This window comes from Carassius carassius, chromosome 9 (genome assembly GCF_963082965.1).
Source record: "Carassius carassius chromosome 9, fCarCar2.1, whole genome shotgun sequence".
Taxonomy (NCBI): Eukaryota; Metazoa; Chordata; class Actinopteri; order Cypriniformes; family Cyprinidae; genus Carassius; species Carassius carassius.
In genome coordinates this window covers 25,317,362-25,340,584 of record NC_081763.1, presented here as the reverse complement: position 1 = coordinate 25,340,584, position 23,223 = coordinate 25,317,362, and the positions used below count along the sequence as shown (strand labels likewise).

The 23,223-nt window shown below is 37.7% G+C and overlaps 1 protein-coding gene across 1 annotated transcript in view; it reads left to right on the top strand.

Moving 5' to 3' along the window:
- The window catches only part of hs3st4 (heparan sulfate (glucosamine) 3-O-sulfotransferase 4), a 109,698-nt gene that overhangs the window by 67,237 nt on the left and 19,238 nt on the right, over nucleotides 1-23,223 (top strand). The gene's annotated exons all lie outside the window — the stretch shown is intronic.

Sequence of the window (23,223 nt, the reverse complement as noted above, 5' to 3'; positions counted from 1 at the left end):
TGTGTGTGTGTCTATATATATATATATATATATATTGTGGCATCGTGAGAGGTAGGGTATCACCAAAGTGTGGGTTGCTTCACAAATCGAGTCCAGGCAGAGATCAAGTCACTGGGTTCTTTTTAATAACCAACTTAAACTCCAAAAGGATCTTAACCAGAAAACTCTTCCAGCTTCTCTTTGTGTGCACTACCAAAAACCAGGCAGTCTCTCTGTTCTCAGCTCGTTAACAGCTTTTCTCCTTTACTTGCAACACCTGTGTCCCTACAGTTGAGAAACCTGGTAACTGTAGTCCGGGAACAGCTGGCCATCTTGGTTTGTAGTCCCCATGCTGCAACCACCTAGATGGCACATACCTTGCCTCTATAACATACCCTCTCACTATGCCACACACACCCCTTTTCTGCTCTGTGGCTCGTGGTTGCAGGGAGAAAGTGTAGAGGGCATCTCGTCGTGAGAGGGCATCAGCGTTGCCATGGCAAGGTCCGGGCCTGTGAATGACAGAGAAATTAAATGCTTGCAGGCTCAGGAACCATCGAGTTACCCTCCTATTGGTCTCTTTATTTCTTGCCATCCATTGTAACGGGGCATGGTCTGTTACCAGGACAAACTTCCACCCTAGAAGGTAGTACCGAAGGGTCTCCAATGCCCATTTGACTCCTAAACATTCTTTTTCCAATGTGGAGTAATTTTTTTCATGCTTTGCTAACTTCCTGCTTATATACAAAACTGGATGTTCCTCTCCCTCTTGCGTTTGGGATAATACTGCCCCAAGACCCACCTCTGATGCATCCGTGTGTACTATAAAAGACTTCTTAAAGTCAGGTGCCACCAGGACAGGATGAGACGTCAGGGCCCTCTTTAGTTGTGCAAATGATTCCTCTGCCTTTTCGGACCATTTCACCATCCTGGAGTGTTGTTTCGTGGTCATTTCTGTGAGGGGAGCAACCATACTAGCAAAGTTAGGGACAAACCTTCTGTAGTAATTGGCCAGGCCTAGGAAGGACTTAACTTGGGTCTTTGTGGATGGCCTAGGCCCGTCCTGAATGGCATTAATTTTGGGCTCTTGGGGTTTAACTAGGCCTCGTCCTATGGTGTATCCCAGTTTGTTTCACAGAAGGCTAGTTTGCACTTTTTAGGGTTAGCCGTGAGGCCCGCCTCTCTTACTGAATCCAACACTTTCTGTACTTGCATTAAGTGGGTTTCCCAGTCCCGGCTAAACACCACCACATCATCTAAATATGCTGCAGCATACCTTTGATGAGGTCGGAGGACGCGGTCCATGAGCCTCTGAAAAGTCGCTGGTGCCCCATGCAGGCCGAAAGGTAGACAAACATATTGGTATAGCCCCTCTGGGGTAGCGAAGGCTGTCTTTTCTTTGGATTCTGGAGAAAGAGGAACCTGCCAGTATCCTTTGGTTAAATCAAGGGTGGTAATAAATCTGGCCTTGCCCAGGCGATCGATCAACTCATCTACATGTGGCATTGGATAATAATCAAACTGTGACACTTCATTTAGTTTCCTGAAGTCATTACAGAATCTTATTGTTCAATCTGGCTTGGGAACCAGCACAATAGGGCTTGACCATGCACTCTGAGATTCTTCAATGACCCCTAGTTTTAGCATTTTTCTTACCTCCTCTTTGATAGCTTCTCGCCGGGCTTCAGGGACTCTGTACGGACGTTGGTGTATGATTTTGCTCAGAATCGTGCAGATTTCATGTTGGATCACGTGGGTGTGACCAGGTTCAGAAGAAAACACATCTCTATTCCGTTCTACCAACTCCAAAGTCTCCTGCAGCTGCTGTGGTGTCAGGTCTGGACTGACTTGGACTTCTTTTCTTGGACCATTAACCTTCTCTGTAGTTAGGCCACCACCAAACAATGCATCTCTTGCATGCCACTTTTTCAGAAGGTTAACATGGTAAATTTGTTGTAACTTCCTCTTACCTGGCTGATTCACTCTATAATTTACTTCTCCAACTCTCTCTGCTACTTCAAATGGCCCTTGCCAGGTGGCGAGGAACTTGCTTTCCACTGTGGGTATGAGCACTAACACCTTATCTCCTGTTTGGAACTCCCTAGGCTGTGCTGTCCGGTTGTAGGTGGTTTGTTGTTCCCTCTGGGCCTTTTCCATGTGCTCTCTGACTATGGGGAACACTGCTGCCATCCTCTCTCTCATAGTTTCTACATGTTCAATTAGAGCCCTGTGTGGACAGGGCTGTTCTTCCCAAGATTCTTTGGCAATGTCTAAAAGACCTCTTGGCTTGTGTGGATGGAGCAATTCAAAGGGGGAGAATCCCGTAGAGGCCTGGGGTACCTCTCTCATTGAAAACAGAAGGTAGGGTAGAAGCTGGTCCCAGTTTTGTCCATCTTTATCGGTTACTTTGCGCAGCATCTGCTTGAGCGTTTTATTGAAGCGCTCTACAAGTCCATCTGTTTGGGGATGGTAAACTGAGGTTCTGAGTTGTTTGATTTCAACAGGTTACTCATCTCCCTAACAACCCTTGACATAAAGGGGGTCCCCTGATCTGTTAGGATCTCTTTTGGGATCCCTACCCAACTACTGAGGAGGAAGAGCTCTTTGGCCACCTGTTTGGCTGTGGCTTTACGCAGGGGAACAGCTTCAGGATATCGGGTAGCATAATCCATCATCACTAAAATGTATTGATGTCCCCTAGAACTCTTGGGAAGGGGTCCCACAATATCCATTCCAATTCTTTCAAACGTGGTCTCAATTATTGGCAGGGGAATTAGGGGGCTCCGCTCTGTGTTTTTTGGTGCTACTTGTTAACATTCTGGACAGCTGCGGCAGTAGTTTTCTACCTCTTTGTGAATTCCGGGCCAAAAAAAACGCTGAAGAATCCTCTCCTTAGTTTTATTGACCCCTAAGTGGGCTCCAAGGTGGTGGGTGTGAGATAGATGCAACACTGTTGACCTATGAGACTTAGGTACTAGAAGCTGTTCCTGGATGTCCTCTCCACTTTTGTTTACTCGATAAAGCAGACCGTTTTTTACTGCAAAGTAAGGATATGTAAGGTGTCCCTGTTCCTTATCTGCCCCTTCCACCACTCTGACATTTCTCAGCGCGTTAGTTAATGTTTGGTCACTTAACTGTGACGTACCATATTGTCCTCTTAACGGCACAGCTTCTGCTTTGACTCCGGTTTCACCCATGCTCTCCTGTGATGATTCCTTCTCAGAAGCTGTCTCAGTCTCATCTGGAATATCTCTTGGTTCTGCACGAGTCTGAACTGGAAAACAACATTTTGTCATATATTTTACATTCTGATTCCCTTGGGAAGGATCTCCCTTATATTTGGTTTTACCTCTAGGCCTTTGGGTATCCCTCATCTTTTTCCCAGATATGTCATGCCACAAAGCATGGAACACTAGGCAATCCCTGCCAATGAGCACACTTACTGGCAACTTGTCCACTACTCCTGCTTTTATATCACATTTCCCTTTGGTGGTGATGAGGGTTAGTGCAGCCGTTGGGTATTTCTGAGTGTCTCCATGCACACACGACACTGGAACGGTATCTTCTTGAGAGATCTCTGCGGGGTTGACTAGTGACTTGTGGACCAAGGTGATCATGCTCCCTGAGTCTAATAAGGCCTCCACATCCTGGCTATTTATCGTCACAGGGCAGGCGATGGCCGGGAAGCTTGTGGATCCCATCAATGCAGCAAAGAGGTTAGTCTGTTTGCTCCCTGAAGAATCTGCTGTTGGCATGGGTTCATCTGGTTTGTCACACTGCCAAGAAATATGACCAAGTTCCCCACATTTGTAACATGTTCGAGGACTGTAATCTTCAAATGCTTTTTGTTGTTCGAAGGGAGTTAGCTTGTGTCCGGTAACTTAACATATTTACATTAGCTTGATATCTTTCAACTGACTCTATTAACTCCTCTGCCGTTATTGGGTTGCTCTGGGTGACTACTTTTTTTGCTTCATATGGAAGGGCTCTTAAATACTTATCTACCACCACTTTCTCGACCACAGCTGCTGCTGTGCTCTTTTCAGGTTGTAGCCATTTCTTTGTTAGGCGCATCAGTTCATGAAACTGTGCACGGGGAAGTTGGTCTTTCTGAAAACCCCATTCATGTACTCGCTGGGCCATTCCAAATGTTGTGAGGCCATTTCTGCTGAGGATCTCTTTTTTTAAGCCATCATAATCATTTGCAGTCATAGGGTCCGAATCCAAAAAAGCTTTTTGTGTTTCACCTGATAAAAATGGTTCCAAAATTCTGGCCCATTGTTCTTTTGGCCACTTTTCTCTATGCGCTGTAGTCTCTGTTCTTCTACTAATGCAGCATTAGTTTGTTGTTGGATTTTGTTAGTTTCTAGAATTGCTTTCAATAACTACTCCATTGTAATATAGTGGTCTCTTGTACTTAGCTTTGCGAATTTCACAGTCAGATCTTCCCAGTCTCTGTTGGACATCAGCACTCACAGCATTGGAACTGCATTCTCCACCATATGTGGCATCGTGAGAGGTAGGGTATCACCAAAGTGTGGGTTGCTTCACAAATCGAGTCCAGGCAGAGATCAAGTCACTGGGTTCTTTTTAATAACCAACTTAAACTCCAAAAAGATCTTAACCAAAAAACTCTTCCAGTTTCTCTTTGTGTGCACTACCAAAAACCAGGCAGTCTCTCTGTTCTCAGCTCGTTAACAGCTTTTCTCCATTACTTGCAACACCTGTGTCCCCACAATTGAGAAACCGGGTAACTGTAGTCCGGGAACAGGTGGCCATCTTGGTTTGTAGTCCCCATGCTGCAACCACCTAGATGGCACATACCTTGCCTCTATAACATACCCTCTCACGATGCCACAATATGTATATATATACATATATATATATATATATATACGTGGGTGATGGGCAGAAGTGACGCCACTAGCTTGGGCCACTGATCCTGGACCAGTAAAAGTGACTCTACTGCCACTTAACCCCATAAATCCAATGGCTCCTCAAATTGTCAGTCAAACCTCATTTTTCCGTCCACCTCTCTCGTAAATGAAGTGCGGCGCACAGTTTGGAGCATTTCAGCTTGTTTGCAGTCTGAAGGTAAATAAAGTACTGTTGATTGTATAAGTACAGGGTTTTTTTTGTTTGCTTTTGTACTGAAGAAACACTATTTATAACACTATTTATAAAGGCTAATGTTGTTTGAATTTAAGAAGCGGAGAAGAGTGTCTTGTTCCAGATGTTTTGTCGAGACACAGCCAAATAGCTTGTGTGAAGAGCTAAATCTTTTATAATATGATATTTTGTCCAAATAATAAACAAAAATGAGAACCCACATAGCGACAGAAAACTATATAACCTGCAAGTTCATGAAAACCTAAATGCTATGCATGCACTGACTTTGATGTGGTGGTAATTTCGGGAAATAGCATTTGCTGGTCAAAAATGTCATATTGTTTGGCATCATGTCATATTGGTTTCCAGGCAGAATGTTAAAGGACACATGCATATCTCCCGGAAATCCTGTATAATTTAACCCATCTGATGACAACTTAAAAACTCCAAAAGTGTCTCCAATTTTGTGTGGCGTATGCATCAGACATTCATCCAACGGTCTGAGGGCATGACGTCTGATGCTGAGACTACCTTTGATCAGGCTGTTGTCACATGACAGAACACTACTACTACTCATTTTGATCTCCCAGTCGTAAAGAAATTTTGAAATAGACGCCAAAACATGATTTTTTCTTAATTAGTCAGGACACTATAAATAGAACTGAAATACAGGACTGTCATGGGAGAAACAAGACATCTGGACACCCTATTTCAGTCTGATCTGAATGGTTTGTATGATTCATTTTAGTGCAAATTATTTTGTAAATTTGTCACAGGGTCATTCAGACCTATTATTGAAGGATGGAGCAGTTAATTATTACATTGAACTTCACAGAAACCCTGCAGTGTGTTGGTAAGTTCAGCAAAGCACTTCTGATTTCACATGCAAACAGAGTGTTTACATCAAAGACTTAAAGGCACATAAGCAAAAAAATGCCGTTTAATTTGTAAGGGTCAGAGAGGGGGTGGAAAAAAGTATGGAAAAATATTATAAGTGGACCTTAGGGAAAAATAAATAAAACATTGATTCAAAAAATATAATATAATCAGATTTGCTATGCATTGTATGCATTGAAACATTTAGATGCAACTCACCGGTTTTATCCAGAATCATTTTGTGTATTTCATTGATTGGAGGGTCTCTGAGGACAGACCTCTGGAGGTTTAATTGGCATTCAGAGGACTCTGAATTCCATTCATTTTTAAAACATACTTTGTTTTTAACGACAGAGAGGACGTTGCATGGTGATTTTGTTAGATTTCTCAGCACGAAGTGTTGCGAAATGTGACCTACTTTAAAGCTAGAAAAGCAGATGGGTGGAGGAATGGACTCCGTTTGACCACTTCTCTGTCTGAATTCCTCTCTATCTGAATTCCACTTTCTCACCGTCTCTCTCCTGCAATGTCAAAAAATCACCATCCACCTGTCTCCCCCTCTCTACCAAGCCGCCTACAAACCGGGCAGGTTTTAAACATTGATGGAACCTGCCGTGAAGTGTAAGTGACCCCAGGTGATGTAGAGCATCTACGTGATTCATGATACCTGTTCGAGAGTGTGCTGTGCTTTAACAAACAACAAACTGACTGCTTTTATTTCCTTATTTCTTTATCTTACAATGTTGATTTCTATCTCCTGGTGCCAGTTCCAGATGTGCCTTTGATCATCGTTTCTATTTTTGCTTTCTTTTGTTGTCATGAAAGAGAAAGCACAGCGAAGGCGGTTTTGCTACATCTGAGCTCCCGGCTGCAGGGATACGTCCATTATTTCTCAAGAAATTCAGATGGCAAGGAGCTTTGAACGACTTACAAATGGGTTCTCATTTACCCGTTAGTCTTGACTGATCCCATGTGATTTGGCATTAACTTGCTGAAATCAAACATCAGCTTTTGATGAGGATGAGCTTGTGAAATGCTTACTTCATTTAAGATATCCATTTTAGTCACAGCATGTCAAAGCATCATAGATTTTATTTTGGCATCCACTTTTTACTGATTATTGTGTTTATGTAACTGGCATGCAGCAGCATGGCCCTGCATCCTCCAGAAATGTACAGCACAATGTCATGCTTTTTAATCTTCTGCGAGCTTCAGCAAATGCCGCTTTTATATATCCAAGGAGACGTTCAGTCATACCTCATTTAGACTAAGGATACTCATCACGCTCAATTAGGTACTCTGTTTCTCTTGTCATACCTTTTAATAATAATTATAGAGTTTTATGCTTAAATCAAATAATTACTGCAGAATGTGTGTGTTGTCTCCAAAGACATATGTTGTACTCTATTGAGGGCAGGAGTGTTGATTTGGTTTGATTGTTGGTAGTCTTTACAGATACACAGGCAGACATGAAAAATTGCAGTCTATGCATTCAAGGTTTTCTTGGCCGACATATAAGTAGGCTGTAACTGTATCTAACGGCTGAGAACTGCAATGTAGACGTATCTGAATTCTGCTGAAAACTGATTATGCCCTATTGAGTAACCATGCACTTCTAATAAGCTGTTTTGATTTGCTGAATTGATTGTTCTTGTGCAGCTCTTCTTTATTTTGTACAAAGTACAATGCATTTTTAACATGTTTGAATGCAAATTAATTTTATAATTAACTGTATAATGACTGTAAAAACAGCTTAAATTTGCACTATTATGTATTATTTATACATTGCAATGCATGCTGGGAACTCAAACATCTTAAATCATCAACAGATCGGAAACAGTTCCGACGGCTTTGTGTTTGAACAGTTGGAACAACATCTGAGGGAATGTTGGTGGACTAACATTTTTTTTGAATACATAGTTGCCATGTTACAATATTTAAAAACAGTAATTCACATTTCATTCATGACTCCAATATTTCTGACTTTAAAATGTTTTCCTTTCTTTCTTTCTTTTTTTATTTCTTTCTTTCTTTCTTTGAGACACAGCAGTGAACAATTGATGGTTTACATGTGTAGGTAAATGGACATTTCAAGAAATTATATTCTTCTGTTTCTCTTTGCTGGTTCACCTGATATTTTGGTGTCTGTGTTTTCTGATGCAACACTGAGCCTGTAAAGTACTGATTTGCACACCATCTGGGACTGTTTGCTTCATAATAATAATAATAATAATAATAATGATAAATGGCTTATTACAAGCAAACACTTGCATGCCAGACAATGTCTCTTAGAAGTGATTTTATGTATGAAGGGAAATATTTTCTTTTAACTAAAGAAAACATTAAACTCTATTGCATTTACAACTCTGATCATGCGAAATATTGCTAGGGATTACTTTGTAGTCTCTTAAATTAAATAGGAACATGTCACTATCCAAAAACAAATCTCTAGAACAGGCATGCAAAGACAGTTGCAATCCTTTGTTGGCCATAACTCCCTGTTATAGCTGTACAAATATGCTCTAAAATATAAAAGTTCTCTTGAAACTCCATTATTCTCCTAAATACCCAGAATTTGGGGGAATTTGAAGGGATTAATGGGACATGCAGAACTCTGTAGAGGCCTGCCAACTCCAGATGTTGCTGCTGCTGTGATTGATGTTTACTGCCTCCTTGCCGGTGGGTGGTTTTTATTTTTAATTTCACTTTATCTGTGAGAAAGATCTATTATGGCAAGCTGAATGCTATTTGACAGGTATCATTTTTTTCCTGCATATCATTGACATAACTGCAAAAGTTGTGTGAGTCTTTTGTTTTTTTGCTTTGCAATTAGAGTGAAGCGCTCCAAAAGAAAGTGCAGTGCAGGCAGATCTACACAACGCTATGTGAGCTGAATTCAATCCCTTCAGTGCAACAGGAGCAGTCAGTGTAGACATGATAGCAACCCAATGAGAGGAGGTTTTCAAATCCAGCTGAAAAAAATCCTGACCGGACTGCCATTTTCATGACAAGAGAGTGTTCTATTATTTAATATGGATGCCAAACGATCATGGATCCCCAGTTTAAACCCCACAAACATGGTTTCTAAAGAGGATTACAGCTGTTCCAGTTGGATTCTGAAGCAAAAATACGAGCAATACCCAGCTCTACTGAATGTTGAACTTGCTATAATCCTTGACCACACTGCTGATAAAAGATTACCCATATGTAATCCTTGCATTCAATTTAGACATAGAGGTCCTACTGTAAAGACAAAAGATGAAAAGAAGAAATGGCTTGTTGACCCATACACACAACCCGTACAAAATAATTTTCTATTTTAGTAAACTACTTTCTTCTTACCCGTTCTTCATTTCTCTTTGACAGCCATTATTGGTGCAGAGGCTAAATCTCAGCTTCCTAAAAAGACCAATTTGGGCATTCCAGGAATCACAGGGCACTGTAAAATGTAATGGTTACCTCAAGTAAAAAAAATGTTCTTGCTTATTGCAGTTTTTTGGTTTACTCTTCACTTAGAGGAACATAAGAAAAGCATCTTGGGATGATGTATTCCTTAAGAACAATTATTTACTTTTGTTTAGCATGTGCAGGATGATGATCCTCCATCCTGATGCTTCAGTCAGTGAATGGAAATCAGAACTCTTGCAAATTTCTCATAGAATGTAAATTATTTTAAATAATACTTGCCCCTACCTAATACCTGCCTTTTTTTTTTTTTTTTTTTACAAAATATATAAATTATTTTGATCATTCTTTATTTATTCTGTGACTTATATACAGGTGTATGAATTTATAAATATTGAATCCCCTATATTTTAATTGAACATGTTGCAACACTTTCAATTGAAGTTGAATGATTTCACTCAGTTAGTTGGGTTTTAGTTATTTCAAAGATTTCTTATTTCAAGCTGATGGAATTATTAAATTGTAACTCAATGAATTACAATAAGTAGTGGGGTCTTCTGTGCCAATTTTCATTAACAAACTGACACAAAAAATGTTTCTGTTCAACATAATGAATGTCACAGATCATTCCAGAGACCAAATTAGATCAGTTAACCTCAAAACTGACCGACACAATTTCACAAGAGTTTATATTCAGATGAAATGACGAATAAATAATATTTTCTTTATCAAGCTTTAATTAAGGTTACAGTGACTGTTTGCTAGTTTTATTTTCATTGTTCTTATTTCTATTGTCACACAAGTGTTTAAAAGCTTGAGTGTGGGACTCAGTGTGAACCCAATGCGAGATCTGCCTTTAAGTGAAATTCTAGTGTGGATTTAAATTCCTGGATTTTGCCCTTAAAATTTGCCAGACAACTGTAAATGAATACTTCATTTAACTAGACATTTGATAAAAAATGATGGCAGTTTTTGTTATGGCAACTTCAGTCAAGACATTCACTGGAGTAAAATGATTTGATCTCACAAACAGCCACGCAAACCGCATCCTTCATTTTTCTGTATCCTTCAGCCCTGACAAGAGAGAACGCAAATGATCCAGAAGCTGTTGACATCTCTTTCCTGTTGTTGTTGTGAACGTGCAGTACAATGAGAAAAAAGGGAACCACAAATAATCAGTTATCTCTCAGCCACCATCAGCTTGGCAAAATAAGCAAAACAAACCCAAATTACATGCTGGGCTAATTAGGCCCCAACTTGCGTTATTTATTTACAAAGTTCAGACAGACATTACACTCCCCTGCTGCCAACCCTTTTATGGCCAATCGGAGCAGAGCCAACAGGGACAGCGTCTTCAACACACCCTCTGCTATCAGTCATGTGTGAAAACAGAGGAGCACTTGTCAAAAAAAGCGCTCCTCAATTCCTGTAAGTGTTTCGCCTTTTGACACATTAGTCATTTGGTTTGTGTAGCCCAGATAAAGCATCCAATCGAGGCAGAAGAGATAAATAATCTCATTTACATTTGTTGCTCTCCTTAAAGCATAAACAGCCAGATGCTCTATTTATGAGACGGCAACAATTAGCAAGTAAAAATTCACATACTGTATAAATCCCTATTAATATTCAAGGCTGAGAGATGCATTTGAAAAAAATCAATGTAGACGTTGCTTTCGCTGCAGTTTGTCATAATAATATTAAGGTTAAATTAATTTACTATCATTCTTTCCATACAGGTGAAGGCATCTGAAATCTGCAGCTTTTTTGGGTGCAATGTGCTGCTGTTTGCATCTGTCTTGCTGTTGATGTTGTTGTTTTATAGCAGAGTCCAAGTCTGTTTTGGCCCCGGGCAATTTGGTTTGGGTTTTGGTGATTTTTTATTTGGTTAGGAGCCCAGAGAATTCACTTTATCCTGTTCCCGTCTGCGTCAAAGGTCTCTAATGAGAAGTTTTTGTCAGCATTCATTGCCACAGCCTCTAAATTGCCACACTGAAATTGGATAACAATGCCACTGTAATCAGTTGTACTGGAGATACGAATGCAGAAATGAAGTCGCCTGATTGACACTTGGTGTGTTTGACAATGCTTCACCGTTTTGACAAATTGTGACTATTGATCGTCTGAAGACTTCATTGTGTTTTCTCATGGATTTCCTGGTTGTATGTCACTCCCCTTTAAGTAACTCCAATATAGCAGCCGCGATTTGTGCCAGTACCGAGAGTCCTCTGATATCTGCCTCCCTCATCGTTACCGTGGAAACCACTGTGAGACGAAGAAAGTTTGCTGCAAACATGTCTCCCACATACTGTAGGTCTGTCGTTTAGGCTCAGAATGAAACATGGAATTAAAAAATAACTCACCTATATTGTGCTTTTCAGATCTTTGTTGATGCCGGCCTGCACTTGTCAGAGGAAGTGTCATTGTGCCGCTTTGCCTTTCATCACTCGCCGTGCCACTGTCATTATGAAGCACATTTTTCATTTTACCGTGGCGTTTCATTCGTCTTCCCGCAGATTAAGCGATAAGAGTTTAAAAGTGGTCTTGACATGAAGATGATGGCTGCAAGAAGTAAATAAGCGCCACAGCTCTGCGTGCTTCAGACGGCGTCTGAAAGCCAGATTGCAGTGGGGCGGAAGATCCTTCCGTAGAGATGAAAAGAACGAAACCGGATTCCACCTGGGAGTTATTGTGTGATGTCATATAAATACGCAGTGTTAGCCGGGAAATTAGTGGGTAATAATGATAGAAACATGTTTACTTTAGAGAGAATGGGAAAAGGTATTGCATTTCCCAAAAATGGATTTTAAAGGGAAAAATAGAAAGAAAGTTTAGAAGATTGTTTCGATCCATCAGTGGTTTAAAATGTCATATTTCTGAATCTTGCTCTCAGCAGTCTCCTAGCACTGCACTATAATTCATCTAACCACCTGATTCAACTCACCAGCTCATTAGTAGAAGCTCTAAGACCCGAATTGGGTGTCAGATTAGCAAGACACCTAAAATGTTTAAAGCTGGGGGGCTCCTAGGAACAGGATTGAGAAACACTGATCTAAGTCAATTTATTTTCTATAGTGTTGTATAATTGGAGCAGGTACAGGCCAAGTTTAAACTGCAGCACGGTGTCTATAAACACTCCATTACAGCGACTAAAATTGAGGAGCTGGCATTGCCAAGGCCGGTAGTGTGAGAAGTGGCACGGCTGTTTGGGCATTATGCAGAGTGAATCAGATTTTAAGCAACTGTAATTGATTAACTATTCATGCATTTACTTGCGCAAAGCAGGAAAATTGAATTTCCGACCTCCATAATGCAGCTTTTCAAATAGCCGAGCTAATATAAGAGATTTTGAATCTACTGAGTATGTGGTTTGTTGGGGTGAGGGGGTTTCGTGTATGTGGTGTGCTCAGAATGTTTAAGGTCTAGTTTTCACCATTTTATACCTTTTTGCAGCTGTTTATTTATTAACATAAAATTGTGTAGTAGTAGTAGTACTATACATTATGTATAAATTGATTATATTATTCATGTATATATCCAGCATGGCCAATAAAAGAAACACATACCATTAGAATTTAAAAATAAGTGATCAAACTTACAGTGCACTAGCATTTACTGTATAACATAGACCTTTTTTTATATATACTAAAATACTTTTTATTTTAATCAATACATTCATTCAGCAAAATGTTTAACAAATATTTCTTTTTTAAATGAATGATGTCCTTTTAAACTTTCTATTTATCAACAAAATAAAAAAATAAAAATAAAAAATCTGCAAAAAAAAAGGTTTTCAACATTAATAATAGGAAATGTTTGTTGAACAGCAAATCAGCATATTAGAATGATTTCCGAATGACCATGTGACACTGAAGTATGGATGCTGAAAATTGAGATTTGCAGTCACAGGAGTAAATTACATTTAAAAATATTCACATTCATAAAACATATATTTTATTATAAAAATGGCATTTTAAATTGTAATAATACTTCACAATATTACTGTTCATATTTAACAAAAAAAAGTGCCTTGGTGAGCATAAGGTACGTATTTAATAAACATTCAACTGTCTTTCCAACTGCAGTGTTTTAAATTATAGTGTGTTTATAGATGTATGATTTATCCATCTCATAAATATTTAAATTGTTTTATTTATAAGTCATCTTAAGTACATGATTAATGAAGAAAAGACGTTTTCTGTGACAGAAATCAGCCATTAACATGTCTAAATTTAATCACCTAACCGCCCTCATGTCATTCAAAACTTAAAAAGGGTTAGCATACAGAATAATGTTATTATTATATGATTGTCAGAGCTGCTTTCTCCTTTCAAAGAAAATCCACGCAGATCACTGCCTGCCAAGTGCAAAGGCAATTTTGCTTGGTTTATTAAAAATAATTACATATTATATTGATATTTAGACCTGAATCCCCATGCTAAACAAAACCTTTACAAATAGTCCAACACATTATGCTTAAATAATAGGTTTTTTAGTTGTTGTTGTTTTTGTTTTTGTTTTTTGGTCACGTCACATCTTGCCTACAGAGCCTGGGCTGCCACTGGTGCCCCTTAAAAATAATTAAATGGGTAAATAAAATGGTACATATTTATTTTATGTTTTCTATATTATTGTTTCTAATGTAACAATACGTACTGTAAATGTTTATTTTCTTCAATTTATATAAAAATCTTTCTCACAGTGCACAGTTGAAAGTATACTTAGCTGCAGGATATGAATCTGTGTGCAGTTATATTCAGTTGATAGTAGCTTTGGACCTTTGTGGTTTATATCTGACTCTTTATTGCATTGTTTGTAACAGCATATTCTAAGAGTCTCACCGGATTACAATAAAAAAGCAACCATTTACATGGTCAAACGAGTCGTTTTGGGAGGGAAAGACAGTCATTCATATTTGATGATTTTGTTTGTTTATCGCATCCTTTGTTCTCCTGAGTCCCATCCCCACTCAACCAGCATAAAACTGGCATCAATTCCAACATTAAGTGTATTGGGCAATCTGTGATATTCTCTTCATAGAAGTGAATGCTGCCTTCTACCGCCGCTCCCCCTGGACCCACTCTTTCTTAGAACAATCACGCTGGAATTTTTTTATGAACACGAGAGAAAGGAAAACTGATCAACGGCATCTACAGGTTAATTTCACAACCAAGGGTTCAGAAAGCTCAGCCGTGGCATTGAGTTATGTCTACAAATTCAGAAAAGCCGCATGTAACAGGGCATGAACGGCGGACAAGAGCATGGTTCATCCTGTCCATGACTCATGTTCACTGTAATTCTATCAAGTACTCGGGTGAAAAACCCCGCGATCTTTCAGGCTGCAAAGTTCACAGACATTGATTCGAGCAAAATGATGTCATGATGTTTCCCATCTCTGGTCTTCTCTCACTCCCCTGTGGTCGTGAGGCTGCCTCATCCGCCTGGCTGCTAATTGCTCCAAACTGAAAGTACCCAGATAACATGATGCTTCCCGTATTAATCGTTGACATATTTATCTTTAATTGGCCTTGCAAAAGTTTTTATAGCTCTGATCTGTCCCATTTTTTCCAGATTACATTTGCTGGCTTGACTGGCATTTTATTCACTTTCTTCGAACACAAATTCCGCTAGTTCGCCATATCAACATGCCCATCAGAACTCATCTGTGTGGGTAATAGCCTTCTTTCCAACGTCTCCCTTTTCTGTGCAACCTTTTGAAACGCCTGCACTTTTGATTGCATGATGGTCATTTTCAGCAGACATTAGGCAAGGATAACATGGTACTGAAATGATAAAAGCAAACCAATACGTTTCTTTTCAAACCAGGAAATCATAAGTCGGAGCCACAATGTCTGCTCTTGTGATTCAAGTGATGTCTCAACGAAACGGAGTTTGTACAAAAGGAAAGAACACACGTTTTCCTCACTTCCACCATCAAGTCACCATTTAATATCCCTTCATAATTACCACTTATAGACACAGATTGGTCGCGCTCAGCGTAACTGCCCTCTGTAGATTTGACCTTTACATCGTATCTGGTGAAATAACAGTTCATAATGACATCCAGCACGTTTCAAGGACCTCCGGGGCCTCTTATTGTCCCGACGCTGGAGAATTATCCAACCGAAAACAGCAATGTTTTGAGTTGGACAATGAAAAAAGCAAGTGATTTTTGAAAAGTATCAGATTTTTGTTGTCAGCACGCCTGTTAATTACCCTGTTTCCCCAGGGTTCTTGCTCATGGTTTGATATGAAAAGGCTCATTAACGCTGTGCTCTTCTTATTGGGCTGATTTTGTCAGTCGAATCCCAGCGCCCTCCTCTTCCTGCCAGTTGGTAGTGCTCACCAGCATTCATATTATGTTCATCCTCTGCAGTCCTTCAATCATGCCCTCAAACACTAGGCCACACACACTGGAAGTCTCTGTACTCATACCAGTCTGTACTGTGTTCAGGCAATTTTCCAGGGATCATTGAAGGGATTGTTCACCCAAATATTACATTTCTGTCATAATTTTGTCACCTTTGTGTCATTCTAAACCTGTATGATTTTTTGTTAAAATATCCTGGACACTTTTTTTCCTATACAATGAAAATGAGAGTGGACCTTTTTTTGAGTCTTTCAAATGCCACACGTGATAAAAACTCCATAAAAGCATAATTTTTGCACTATATTCTATCCTAAAGCCATATGATAGTTTTATGTGAGGAATAGGATGATATTTAAACCATACTTCACTGAAAGAATTTATATGAGAGCCACGGACTTTCAGTGAATAATGATTATTCATCATATTTAAAAGTTTGAGGTAAGTTTTCTTTCATCAAGCACAATATTTTTCATGAGCCTCTCATACTTCAATAACTGCACAAAAGCACTGTGAACTTTTCAGTAATCAAATATGACTATACTAAATCACTGGAAATTCGAAATTTTCAGTGGTAACACAATTTATTATTTAAATAATTTGAAATATAGCAATAAATAAGTTGCATGGAACACATTTATTATACTTTCACAACGTCTTCAAGTTGATGTTTGAAAGCCTCATATGGAAGAAAGACATGAGCGGGAGTAAATGTTGAAAGAATGTTCATTTTTGGGTGCTCTATTCCTTTAATGCACACATGGAGGAAGATTGTGTGTTATGAGAGACCTGCAGCCATGCCACTCCGTCATCATCAGTGGCTCTGACAGACTGACAGCAGCTGATTTTCTCTGACTCAGCTCACAGAGAGAAGCCATCACACCGAGACGCAGAATCCCCCTTCAGATCTGTTATTTCACACAGGGGATTCGTCTCTGACTTGTTGAGACAATAATTGAAGTGCATAGGGTGAACCTGGTGAGTTTATTTGGACTGAAAAATAGGGGTGTCAAGCACCTATAGTTTTAGTGGGCATTAGTGTCACACTTGGTGTTCTATTTCAGATGAAAGAAAAGAAATTTTTGAATGGCATAGTGACGTTATATTATATTTATATATTTATATATATTCATTCATTGATTCATTCATCATTCATTAAAGGGGCATCATTCGTTAGAGACTGCAACTGAACTTCCTAAATGTAAGTAAATTCAGTTAGATATTAAATGTATTTATTTAGTTAATAAATTAACTCATAAGTTATAATTATAAATCTTAGTTTTAATGTTTCTCCCTAGAATCACACCACTTAGAATTAATATATATTTTTTTTATCCTACTGTTTTTCTCATAAGAAATATAGAAATAAAATAAAATAAAATAAAATAAAAATAATGTATTTATTGGTTTACTTTACTTGTCTGATGCAGAATTAAAGCAGGAATATTTAGACCTGCGCCCTGATGGAGTCTTAGTGGCATGTTTAAGAGAACACCAGGACTTTGAATTTACCAGAGATGAGAAGCTCTAAATTAGCGTTTCAGTCCATTTGCTTCTCTGATTCGCATCTCAAGTAGTAATTTCAAATCAATCAAGGGCCAGTGCTGAATGGAGGGGAGAGGCACTTTCAGTACAGTAGCCTGGATTATACCCTTTCACTCTCTAACTCTTTTTACTTGCTTTCCTTCTTTCTCTCACTCTGAAACTAGGCTCACCTAACAAATGATCCCAATATCTGGTAGGGCGCACTTAGGCAGCATGAATAATTAAAGGTTATGGTGGAATGGTGTGACAACAACCAGGCTTGAGTGTGCGTGGGTGCTCCTGCTCTCGGCTTGTCACCGGCTGCACATTAAGGCAGTGTGGGGCTTGAGGGCTGTCAGGCAGAGACTGTAGTCACATCTTTATTAATAATGAAAGACATATTCAGGCCCCCCACTGCAGCTGAATCTCACTGGCCTTGTAATATCTTCAATAACAACAGCCAGAGCAGCCATGGCTTATGTGTCTCTGAAACAGCTGGTATTTTAAGACTCAGTACAAGGACGTTTGGTAGGAGTGGGTGTGAGGTGACCAGTTTAAAGGTCACACATACAGCACAGTAACAGCTGGTTTTGTTAACTAAAACCTTAAAAATAGTTGAAATTAAGCTAAAATAAAACAAATATATTTGATTAAAAACCTTCAAACTAAAATATTGCCTTGAAAAGTAACTGAAATAAGTTTAAAATGAAGTACTAAAATTTTAAATTAAAGCTATATAGAAATACACCAATAACAAACAACAGAACACTTAACACTATACATTATAATTTATAAATAATATTACAATAATATTGATCAACAGAACAGAAACATCAAACATGTTGAAGTACTACAATTTCTACAACTGAAATAAAATTAATTGAAGCTATATATAAATATATATATATATATATATATATATATATATATATATATATATAGTAATAAAAATACACATAACAAAATAACTCAAGCTGATTACTTAAACTTCAAAATCAATCAATATCAAAATAACACAGGAAAATCAAGCACTAAATTAACAGATCAAATGTTGAAGTACTAAAATTACTAAAACTAAAATAGAAATCAAAGCTATATAAGAATAAAAAATTTACAAAAGCACTTCACAAAATTATTACAACTTAAGCTAAAATTATAATAAAAACTGAAATTCAAAATACTGCGATAATTTATGAATAATATTAAAATAACACTGAGCCAGTCAACATTTATTTATTTATTTATTTGTTTGTTTGTTTGTCTATTAAATGGTTAAATCAATTTAGAATAACATTAAATAAAATAAGATTATATATATATATATATATATATATATATATATATATATATATATATTCCAGTGTGTTGATAAAAATAAACTTAAATTATAATTAACAAATGTGCATTTTAGAGAGTTTAAAGATTTCCATATGAATATTTCTCATCAAATTATTTCAACCAAATTATCTCAGCTGTGTTCTCCAGAACTTTTTACTACCCTCTGTCTGTGTCAACAGTGGCTTCATTTAGCTCTATTTTTATGTATCCAAGTTCTAAAGGAGATTTAAGTTGAAACTTAAATAAAACATAATTAGGTCACCATAAGGTCTTCTGAGCTATAAAAGAGCAACCTCTGAGCAATAAAATATTCCTCTGGGCAGAGCCACTGAGTTTTGAGGTGGAAATGATTTTTATAATGATCATGATGAGCCGGTCTGGTTTATCTTGGAGTGAAGCAGCTATAAGGAAAGGAAGGACCTAGTGGACTCTCAGAGGGATTTGTGTGAGTTGCTTGCATCAACTGCTTACAAAAATAATGAACCTTTTAGGGGGCAATAATCACTGCAGATTAGCTCCATGCCAACAGAAAATCCATTAATAATGTGGCAGTCATCAGCGAGGATTTTCTTTATTCATAGTCGAGAGCTCTTCTCTCCCAGCACTCAACACGCGCTCAGCAAGCGTCCAATGCTCTGCACAGATCATATGCTTCACCTTACTCTTCATCTAAACAAACCACATGTAAATAAACAAACAAAGATGGCACATCATCACCACGCATTTATGTTTGTGGGAAACATGAAAGGCAGATTTACTGAACAGATCTGTTTCTATCCTTCAAGGACACTAAAGATGATGATTATCTAGAATAACTAAAAAGCACTCTTAACAGCATTTAGCAATACTGCCCTCCGACAAATGTGTGAACTGTCATAGAAATGTGTTTTTGATTCATACGTAATTGCATCACTACAAATAGCTATTTATCGGAAAGAATACCCAAAATAGCTCAAGATTAATCCATTTTTGACTGTGATTTCAGACACCTTTTGCTTGTGGGAATAATTTTTTTGCTTCCTTTTAACACATTTTAATGGACAGAGAAAGATCCCATTAAAGAATGGCACAGTACTGTTAATGATTTGATTATGTGTCACGCATATGAACATAGCACATAGGCTTAAGACTAATTCTATTATATTAGAGAAATTGTCATAAACACTTAACATTTTGTATTCTACATGATATTTTTAAGTAATTTTTTTTTACAGTATTTGTTAAGTATACAGGTCTATAGGTCTGAATGCACTTATATATATTATATTTAGTCCATTTATTTATTTTTGTTTTGTTTGTTTGTTTTAAAAATGTTTTTGCTAGCTATATACAAACATTAAGTGAACATTTTATAAATTGCAAATATTGTGTGAATGTTACTTTTGAATGTGCTCTCAATGTTCTGAAACATCTAGTAATATTGGCTAAATGTCTAACTACAATGTTTTACATTTATCATTTGTCTAATAATGTTACTGGAAGAATGTTTGTTCATAACCAGAACAGAACATTTTGAGAACGTTCTTAGCTTTGGCTGTGTTAGACTAAGAGGGTTACATGAAAAGAAGCTTATTTCTAAACTCAATTCTTAAGGTTAATGTCTCTTTCATTCAAACAGATCAGTGTACTGGTGTAGATTTGCCATTGTAAAACTTATCAGAGGACAACATTCCTTCTAAAAGCTTGTCTTGATACAGCTCTACCTGTTCCAAGCACTTTTGGGTTCAAGAAGCGGTCAGCATGTTTCCTCCACTCCTGAAACTGTAGTGGTGGGGCTTCTGCAGAGCATCACAAGGCATCATGTTGACTTGTTTGTGCTTTTTAAGATGCACATGAGTCACTGTAAGTCTAATCAATGTAAAATCAATCAGTCAAGAATGGATTCAGCCGTCCTCCCTTGACACACGTAAACACTGCCAACATTAGAGGCAATTTTGCATGTCTAACGATGCGTGATTTTCGTATTTGTGAATTTACAGTTTGCAGGCTTCCACTCAGTGGTGTCCTTTATGTGTCTATAATCTGGGTTAAATCCCATTCCTTCTTCCTCCCTGGCATTAAAATTCTTGGCTTTCAAATAACATCTGTTCCTAGCGGTAGGTAAACATAGAAAGAAGCCACATTGCAGTTTTCTGTGTCAAATCGTCAGATCCCAAGGTTTAACTGAATGTAGGTAGAATAGCAGACAACACCGGATGAGCACTGACAATAGTAAAACTCCATTTAGATCATTAGCTCTTTTTCAAAATCTGATCAGCAGCATACCTCGACAGCTTTTTCAGACATTTTAGCGAGCAGAAAAATGACCTAATTTTGAGACAATTTAAAGCATTATACATGTATCTATGATAGAATTAACCAAAACCATTGTGACGACTGTAATCTAAGATGTTAAATGCATTTAAGGGACATGTCTGGGAGTTTTTCTCTGGTCTTAGATGATTTAGCTGGTCTCACAGCCTATCAAAACTTGCCCACAAAAAATGCCCAGAACTTCTCTAAAACCAGCTTAACCAGACAAGCTCAATTGAGCAGACAACCTTGTTTAAGATGTTTATACACTTCCGTTCAAATATTTGGGGTCGAAAAGACTTGAATATGTTTTAAAATGTAGTTTATTCCTGTGATGCAATGAAGCTGAATTTTCTGCAGCCATTACTCCAGTCACACACGATCCTTCAGATATGTTTTTACAGTAATATATTACTGACCACAAACTTTTGAATGTGAACAATTGCATGATTCCATATTTGCATTATCTGAGTGTGTTTCTTTTGTGTTTATTAGATTGTTAGATAAGCAAAATGCTACCTAAAAGTTACTCATTGTGTTTTGGATGCTGGAAATAGTCTAGCTTGACCATCTAACCTTTACTTTTCTAAAACAAGCTGATGTACCAGCTTGACAAAAGCGCCAAATCTGTACTGGACCCACATGGAGGTGCACGCAGGTATGAACTGGCCTTTTCAGTAGAATAAGAAGTTAGTTGCCAAACATCTAGCTATTTTGAAAATAACTGCTGTGCCTTAACACTTGAGGGAATGAGGGAAGCTATTCTGATTTTGTTCTAAACTAAAACAGTCCCTTTTAAACTTAGGCTCTTTTAAAAGTAATAAAGGGCTTCATTGTTCATGAACATTATGAGGTCAGATTTCCCGACCTGGAGTTAATTTTACAGCTCTGTAGGCATTAGCGTCAGCTGAGATTGTGGTGTCTCTTACAAAGTATTTTTATCAGTCTGGCCATAACAGTGTAATATATAACACTCCATAGTTTCTACAGCTTGTGTCTGGTGATAACAGGAGTCATAAAATTTGCACTTAAATAAGGACGTTTAAGGATCTGTCCACAGGCTCATTCAGAAGCAGCAGTGGGGGTTTATTCACTGGTGTCTTGTAACTCACTTTACTGCACAGCACTGATTATAATAGCCAGCAGAGACGCTCATGTGGGCAGATGCCACGGTGTATTTGTACTTCTCACATAGGGTATAAGAAGTACTATTGACCCAACCGTAATCCCATAATTTCAAAGCATTCTGAATTTTTTTTTTTATCTCTAACCAACAGCCACAGAATACTGCCTTCTATTCTGCAAATATACCTACCCCTGTAAAGGCTGAAATTATTTTTATAACTGGAAAATTGTGAAAATAAAGGCATAATTTGATACTAAAACTCTACATTATTTAAAATTATTTGTTTGTTTTTAAATAAGGCAACAATTTTTGCCACAATAATAATACAGGGCTCTTGAGTTTTCACTCATGCTGACATTCAGGCTAATTTCATTGTGTTCTATTAGAAAGCACTATACAAAGCAAGCAACTAAAGTCATGTAAAGTGGGTCATGGTGAAGTTATTTAAGGGGTGAATGTAAAAATTTGTCTGACTGAACTCCAGTGGCACTTTTCCATGACACGGAATAAAATGCATTTGAGAGAGCAGAATCACTCCCGAATAAAACAAAGCCAAAGGCATATTTTGATTGCAGAGTAAGATTACTGCTTTGCTTCTAGCAATAATTTGTTTTCATATTTTCTGAATTATTTTAAATATTTGACGGCAAATACACACATGGGAACTGTTTCGTGAATTAAACTGAATGCAAATGTTGCAAATGCCATTCTAACCTTTGTTTGTTTGTTGTTTGTGTGTGTGTTTATGGTATATGTATATATATATATATATATATATATATATATATATATATATATATATATATATATATATATATATATATATATACATATATATATATATTTATATTAAGGATGTGCAGCGAAGTAGGCAGAGCATGAACCGGAACTTCGTACAATTGTAGTTGCTAAGACCTGTTATGGTTTTAGAGACTTCGTTTTTTTCATAGTTATCACTGAACAAATATGCAATGATTTTAACATTTATTTAAATATCTTCTAACAGTCGAAGCTGATACCATTTTATGGACAAAGTTTCGAGCGCGAGTTTGAGTCCCAATTTGGGGACCTTTCGTGATCCATAAATATTTAAATATCTTCTAATTAAAACAGTAAAGGTTCCTATGCAGTTTAGAAATATGAAAATCTATTTAAGTAATTTCCAGGAAATGCATGGAAAAAGGCAAGTGCAACACTGCTATTTCATTTG